Below are 7,525 nucleotides of genomic sequence, written 5' to 3'. Positions count from 1 at the left end.
TAATCTCTCGGTTGCAATCTCACATTCTAACAAAATGTCTGGTCTTAGGTCTGGGTTAGTTACAAATGCAAACGACGCTAGAACTAGCAACAACAACAATGATGGTATTCTGAAAACCATTCCTGCTTCCGACAATGGTGGTGAAAACACTCCTCCTCATGCCGATGTCGAAAATCATCCTCTCGTCGGCCAACATCCTGAAGAAATCAGAGAAAATCCACCTACTATTGCTGATCTCATGAAGGTTCAGGAAGTTCTCACCAAGAATCAAACTGATATGGCTGCTACTCAAAAGGAGCTATGTAATTACCTCTAAACTCTCACTGATAAAATGTCAAACAAAACTCAGGATAAGGGAAAAGGCAAGGAAATTTCTCAAACTATAGATCCCGAAGTTATTCCAGTCTATGATGATGATGAAGCCCGCAAAGCTGCAGAACCTGAACCTGCCGGTTTTATCACTCGTGAAGACCTGGAACTTTTCATGGGGAATAAGGGGAAAGGCCATACACTGACCGTGCACCGTCATCTTCCTCCATACCCTGCTGCCACACAAAGAGTCTATCTCCTAAAGGGTTACACCTCTCCAACGTTCACACTCTATAATGGAACAGGAAATGCTCGAGAACACGTTTCTCGATTCTTGGAAGCATTAGGAGAGCATGAACACAACCATGTTGTCCGTCTGAAGGAGTTTTCAAAATCACTGACGGGTCGAGCATATACTTGGTACAAAAACATTGCACCAGGAAGCATAGCCAATTGGGGAGAGATGATTAATGCATTCTACAGGAAGTACTTCTTTGTTTCTGAGCAGATTACCCTTTCTGACTTAGGAAGGATGGCCCAGAAGACTGCTGAAAACCCGAATGACTATGTGAAGAGGTTCAGGATTCAAGCTTTGAATTGTCATGATCCTAATGTTACTGAACAACAATTGGTCGACTTGTGCATCAACGGGATGATTCCTGTTTACAGAGCCTTGCTGGAAAATCTCCGGTTTCAAACCTTTTTAGAGCTTCATGAAGCTGCCAAACGATCAACAACTACTGCTCCAGCTTTGTTAGAACGAACCAAGACTGTCAAAGTCGAGGAACCGAACGCTTGAAGCAACACCAACATGCGTTTGATCAACAAGCAGTACAACGTTGAAGCTTCCGTGAATGTTGCTGAAGGGAGCAAGAGAAAAGTTGAAGCACAACAATATAAGAATGCTTCTCCAACGTCTCACCCTCCGAAAGCTCCAAGGAAGGACAACCAGACTAGAAACTCACAACCACCAGTTCATCAGAATGACCAGGAAGTACCTGACTTCCCTTTTCCCATTGAAGAAGTGATCGATCTATTGGAAGTCTGGATCCAAGACGGTGCGATCAAATTACCTCCTGTCAAAAAGGAACCAACTACGGAACAAATGGAAAATGCACGCTACTGCCATTTCCATAGGTATGTCAGTCATGCAACAAGTGATTGCAGAAATTTGAAGCGAATATTCAAATAGAAGGCCGACTCAGGAGAACTAGGGACTGAAGGAGTGCATAGAAATCCCCTTCCAATCAGAACATTCGCACTCTCCGAGCAGTCGGTCAAGGAAGTAGTCCATCCTTAGTTGAGCATGTCTGCGAGTTGCTGTACTTGTCAAAGGCCCAAAAAAGATGATATGTTTGCTGCATTGAACCATATTGTGTTAGGATAATGGCTAACAATTCAAGAGACACTCCCTGAACCTCCAGTAACAGACAAGGAGATGTACGACTAGGGACTTCTCACCATGGTCTATCTCAAGGGAAATGAATTCAAGCGAGCATTGGTCGACGTCGGCACTGCTGTTAACATCATCCCTTTGAAAACCCTCAGAGCTGCTGGAATCACTCGACAAGAAGAAACTCATGCTCCTATCTCAGTCAGAGACCATGAGGGAATCTCCAGGGATGCTTACGGTTACATCGTTCTCAACATAAGAAACGATTCAACCTGGACAGAAACTAAATTCTTCATAATGAAGGAGGATCCGGGATATGACATGATTCTTGGGCGAGCATGGATTCATGATGGGAAAGTTGATGCGATATCTTCGTCTTCAGTTGCACAATTCTCCGTTGAAGAAAGCTCTGACTCGGAAGATGATCAACCGTTCGAACATTTGGGAAAAGTCGAAGCCTTGATGGAACTCACACAAAAACCTGAGGAAAACGCCCACGAATTCATCAGCAGGTTCCGCACTCAGGAAAGTCTTATTCCCCCTGATGCATATGTATTACCAACTTTCAAATATGCTACCCTAGTCCGAGGACTCAATTCTGCTCAAAACCTAGCTATCACCAAGCGCTATGAGTGGTTAGTCTCACCTCAACAATACTTCACCAAATGGTTAGACGCGGAACCTATTCAAATCCATCATCTCACTAACACGGTCATCGCTAGGATAATGACTGATTTTCACAATCAATATCCTAAATATTCTCCTTTGCACGAGTGTCCACATGTTCCACAGAATTGGAAAGCTACAGCAACATGGAATCCCACTATACGAGGAATTCCAAACCAGCAGAAAATATTCAAAGCACAGACGACCAAGCCTAACAAATTTCATGAAGGAGATTTGGTTCTTAAGGCAACCAGACGCAATTTGCATTCAACAAAGAATTCTAACTGGGAAGGACCTTTCATTATTGCTAAGTCAGTTGTTGGAGGATACTACAAATTGGCTAATATCAAGGGCAATACAAGTATACCAGTGATTCATGAGAATTGTCTCAAGACTTTCGACGCATGAAGCATTCAACATTGAGTGTTTTATGTCCAAGACAAACGCTCAAGACATCTGACGTTTGCATCTTAAGATTTTCTTTACCTGTATTTCAATCCCTCCAAAACGTTTGCAATACTTGCATTCAGTATTTGAATTTAGCAATCTATCAAAGTTCTTTCATTTAACAAAATCTCTATCAAATCCAAAATCCAAAAGAAAATCCTTAATCACTCATAAATTCAAAACCAATCAAAAAATTCAAAACCAAAATAAAACCTCACGTCTCTTAGAAGTTCAAAGTTCAAGATATTATGTAAAGAAAACTAAAGGAAGCCATTGAAGTACGATTTCTGCTTCATAGCATTCTCCAAGACTTGCAAAGCCGCCTTCACTAACTTTAGCTTTTCGGTCAACTCAGCAATCTTAGCCATTTTCTCCACCACGGCGACATTGGTAAATGGTATATTATTCATTACTGCATCGTTGTTGGTGTTGATTTTCTGACGAAGCTACTTCAAGTTAAAACCAAGTTCTTCATATTTCTCCAAATTGTACTCCCAATCAAAGAGTACATCTCGAGTGACAGTACTTCTGGGTCTGGTACGAATATCATCTATGACACGCAATATGTTTCCTAATTGCATTGTCAAGAAATAGCTACGCTCAGGATCTCTTGTAACGATAATATGGCCATACATCTCCCACAACTTCTCATACATATTGGCATATCCAGTGGGAACGCTGAATCCGTTAACAGATACATGATACGGGAGTGAAGCACCAAATGGAGGATCGCAAGCAATCCCTGCAGTAGGGTACTCGTGTACCACTATGCGATTCTCAACTGCCGTAGCAACATCAACATTTATAGACACAACTTCTGCCTGAGTAGTCTCTTTCATTCTCGACTCGGGTTCCACTATCTCGGGCGTAACTGGAGTTCCAGTCACCACCTCTACAGAATCAACCACAAGCATTTCATGGTATTGAGGTGTAGAGATGTGTGTCTCATTGTCAATAGCTCCAGGATTGCTCAGTTCGTCATTATTGGTTTCATTATTCCCAACTTCGGCATTTGGCACCTAATGCGAAGATTACATGGGATTAGAAGCGGCTTAAACATGGAAACCCAACACAATCATGAAATCCAGTATGTAAGTGAACTAGCATTATCTAAGTTCCTTACTATGCATCCAAGACATGAGCATATAGTGTAGAGGTCATGAAACACGTTTTCAAACAAGTTCAGCTGAAGAAATTTTACACTTCCCTGTATTCAACGGTGCACTGGGAGCAATTGACAAGGAATTTAAGGTTGGTTAATATACCATTCTCTTCGTATGTATGTTACCTACAACATATCAACATTTCATAGCAATTGGATGAACAAGCTAGGAGATGTGTCTGAAACATCGGACAACATGCAATCTGGAAAAGTTCTGAAAGTCTCATGGAAGTCTACTGTTTCGCCTTTTTTAGGCCCTAAACATGCTCAAAACTCAAAAATCTTCTTTGATAAAGCTTGGAAATTTTCTGGGATTGAGGATACTTATGCAGATCTCGAAAATCTGACTTCGAACGAAGATTCTACGGTATTTTTACTAAAAGGCTGAAGTCTGAAATTTTCTGGTGACGTATTTTGGAAAAATTACTCGTATATTCACATGGGTTTTCGTTCATTCATTCACAAATCAGCAATATCATACTTCTATGAAAAAATTACAGGAGATACACTTACTAGAGGGGTCCCTAAATCATTTGAAGGCTCAGTAATGCCGGAATCCCCATTGGCAACTCCACTATCTTCATTCAGTTCGGGATTTCTAGCGTTCTCCATATTCTCATGCCCCAAGGAAGAGTGTACTTCATCAACATTCTTCTAATATGCAATGATTTCCTCCTGGATACATCAACAACAATTATCACTAATTCATTCAAAGGAATATTACGATGATTAGCGCAAAAGAGGATACTTACGTCGACTTCCTCGTCAATGTTGGATCCCTGAATTATTCGACCAGGAGAAAAACGAAGAACATCAATAACCGATGGAGAAAAATTCTGAAATGAATTAAAAATATTCTTTTAAGATCCTAATCGCGTGGACGACAAAGTCGCAAAGACAAAGAAAAGTGCTAACAACTCACCAAAGAAGCGGCAAGGGACTGCACATTATTCGGTATCATTGTATGAGTTGTTTGCTTCTTCCTTCTTCACCCTGAGGACTTTCTTGAAGGTCTAAGAAGTTTACACAGATTCGAGGCCTCGCAACACGGCCATCCTGCACAAAATCAATGAATGATTGAAACACGTCTAGCTTATTTTCATCAAAATCGTGGAGAAAAGAGGTTTACGTGTGCACATTCTGGAGATGTCTTCCTCTTGTCACCACGGGAAAGGTACTTCAGCCTTGGTCGAGCATTAATCGAGTCAAAGGAAGGAAAATCTTGCGCTGGAGACTTAACATCCATCACAAAAGCGTACAGACGCTCAAGTTGCTGACACCAGAAGTCTATGTAACCCGGAGTCACGAAATTAGCACGATCAGAACATGGGAATAAATACTCACTTCCTTCCACATGAGTGAAGTCCAGATTAGCCTTCAAATACTCAACTGATGGTTTGTTCATTCGGTGACCTGGAATACACTGATCGACGCCCATCTGTCGAGCTTCCCTGTCAATGTTATATTCTTCCACTCAGAATTCTCCATTCATTACTGATATTAGGTGGCCAGGAGTGCAAATCAATATGAAAGATCTCTCTCCATCATTCAAATCAGCACCCGTCTTCAGTGTAACATTTTCTTCAGCAGTATTGAAGGTGACCAATTGCGAGAAGAAGTCAGGGACCGACACCCAGGGGCGAAAATTGAATTCGGACTCAATGTCCAAAACTTCAGTAATACATGTCTTGTATTGTGACTGCTTTGTATACCATCTCATGATCCTGGCATTGTCTTTCTCGAGGAAAGCATGGCGGGTATCGACATTGGGTCCTTGCAAGATACTACGGGGATTGGAGCATACCTTTCAAGATGCTCCCACATCAAAGCTTGGAGGAACATAATATTAGCATAGGTTTCGATTTTCATGAAACCATTAGAGACGTTGGAGTCAATAACCAAGGAGTCCAGATTGGAAAACAGTGAACCTAAAAACAGACTACCAATTGGAAGTTTCTCACCTTTAGCCATTCTTATAGCAAAAGGAATCACAAACGGCTTCAACAAGTGACCGCTGTCTTCAAGGACTTCTCTATAAAGCCACAAGCACAAGAACGCGGCAATGGACAAGGTACCATCAACATCTTCTTCTGGAACCCTATCTCTTGGCCACCAATATCTCAACCATTGAGCATAGCAGAATTTGGGAGACTCATTAAATTCATGCATCTTAGCTTCCAAAGTACCGGATATCAATTTCTCCTCTGCTGGGAGTTCTCCAGGGAAGTTGCCAGTGACTGGGAGATGCAACAAGGCGACTACATCTTCCAAAGTGACAGTAAGCTCTCCCCATCTGCATATAAAGGTGTGAGTAGGGATACACCAACGAGCAAGCAAAGCCACGATACCTGGTATGTCATGATTAATGATCAAACCAGCATCTTGAATGGCTCGTGTCACCTGTGCACTATCCAGCAAGGTCCTTACACGACTATGGCCTAGCATATGCCTTGCCGATCCAGAAAAGTGTGTCAGCGGCTTCCGAGAAAGTTTGAGTTCCACATGAGAAGCCGAATAATTCTTTCCTTCCAAACAGAACCGAATTATTGCTGGAGGAGACACCAACTTGTTCTGAGCAGTAGTCCTGGGGTTTATGAGCAGCCGAAACGAGGAGCCTAAAGGACGCTTTTCAGGCCTGTACAAATATTCAAAGAACCTGTCTTCAATGCTCGGGATATTCTTGGGTTTAGGAATTTACTCCTTTCCTTGGGAAGTCCCAGAATCACCATCCCTGGAAAAATCATTATCTCTGGAAGATGCATCTGCGGAAACATCATCTCCAGAAGTGTCTTCTCTGGAAACGTCACTTTCTGCACTGTTACGAAGTTGAGTCATCTCTGCAAAATTGCTGCGACTCATGAGTTCTCCATAACTTCATGGATTCATGAAAAATAATATTATAAAATAGGGAAAGGTGTGCGAGACCGGGCAACCTAGCCGGTCGGCCATGCTCAAGCCGTGGCCGGTCCTACACCTCACAATCCCTAGATTTTTATAATTATTATTCCCTACTCATGAAACTCCTTCGTTTCAACAAAACTCATAAATTCTCCATAACTTCATGGATTCGTGAAAAATAATATTATAAAATAAAAAAAGGTGTGCGGGACCGGGCAACCAAGCCGGTCTGCCATGTCCAAGCCATGGCCGGTCCCACACCTCACAATCCCTAGCTTTTTATAATTATTATTCCCTAAACTCATGAAACTTCTCTGTTTCAACGAAAACTCATGGATTCTCCATAATATCACGGTTTCATGAAAAATAATAATATAAAATTAGGGAAAGGTGTGTTGGACCGGTCAACATAGCCGGTCGGCCATGCCCTAGCCATGGCCGATCCCACACCTTGCAATCCCTAGTCTTTTATAATTACTATTTTCCTAAATTCATGAAACTCCTTGGTTTGAGCAATATTCATGATTCCTTCATATTTTCTCAAATTTTGCTCGAATCATGAAAACCAAAATCCAACATGGTCACATGACCGGCTAGCCTCTCACGGCAATTTTAAATGTTAAAATATTCTTAATTTAATATTTACAAAA

This window comes from Papaver somniferum, unplaced genomic scaffold, assembly GCF_003573695.1.
Source record: "Papaver somniferum cultivar HN1 unplaced genomic scaffold, ASM357369v1 unplaced-scaffold_70, whole genome shotgun sequence".
NCBI classification, from domain to species: Eukaryota; Viridiplantae; Streptophyta; class Magnoliopsida; order Ranunculales; family Papaveraceae; genus Papaver; species Papaver somniferum.
This window is presented reverse-complemented; position numbering follows the sequence as displayed.